The sequence below is a fragment of the Empidonax traillii genome, unplaced genomic scaffold (assembly GCF_003031625.1).
Source record: "Empidonax traillii isolate 1590-97213 ecotype Southwest subspecies unplaced genomic scaffold, ASM303162v1 scaffold697:size334835, whole genome shotgun sequence".
NCBI lineage: Eukaryota > Metazoa > Chordata > Aves > Passeriformes > Tyrannidae > Empidonax > Empidonax traillii.
In genome coordinates this window covers 109,505-110,502 of record NW_020955890.1, presented here as the reverse complement: position 1 = coordinate 110,502, position 998 = coordinate 109,505, and positions in this window count along the sequence as shown.

Below are 998 nucleotides of genomic sequence, written 5' to 3'. Positions count from 1 at the left end.
TTCTTCTGACAGTTTTATTTCTGGAGTTTTGGGGTGTTTTCATCAAGGCTGAAGTTCGAGCCACATTCCCCCCATTCCCATGGATAAAACTGGCTGGGGCCAGTTCTTCCAGCCTGAGCCTCCACCAGTGAGGATTTGGGACTTGGAAGGGCTTTGGATGCAGGAGGCTGAGTCTGGATGAAGTTCCTGTAGTTAAGCTGACCCAAGTTGTGTGTTTTGTGGAAGTCAAGCCTTGATAACTTGTGTTCCCAGCTGTGACTTTCTGTTGCATCCCCCTAACAAAGAGGGTGCAATCCCTTAATATAACTCCAGCCATCTCCTGCTGCAGTGGCAGCAGTTTCTCTGGGGCCTCTGTGGAGGGGTGAGGTGCTAACAAGCAGCTCCTGGTGCAGATTTTACTTAAATAGCACATCCAGATAATAGAATCTTGCCATGCAGTGACTCATTCTTGCACTTGTACAGAGATAAGTTACTGCCCTGTACGCTCATTAGTATGCAAGATTTTGTTTGGGTTTGTATGAAATGGATTAAGTGTCAGGCAGTGACATAACCTCACAGCTACGCTGCAGGTGAAAGAAAGCACAAGTTCTAAGTCACAAGGCCACTTCTGGTGGCATTTGTCACTCATCTGTCACCAAGAGGCTGCTGAGTCCCTCGGCCAGACCAGGCCTTGGCTGCAGAGCAGTCCCTTCCTTCTCTCTGAGGGTAGCAGTTAATTATTTTGAAAACTTCCCTTACCCTAATTCCTGAAGAAAAGGTTTCAGAAGAACTTGGTCTTGAGGGCAGATGCCAGACATGCGTGTTGGTGCTATGGGCTGCTTATTCTTTGAAATAACTATCTGCCCTGTGAAGGGTTGAGGAAAATCCACGTGCATGAAATGTTGGGCTCTGTGATTTACCGGCCACCTTCCATCCCTGAATTCCAGCAGGAGCAACCCTACAGCGTCCTCTTAGCTGGGGAAATCAGTAGAAGAAAAAGCCCCTGTTAGAGATGAGAA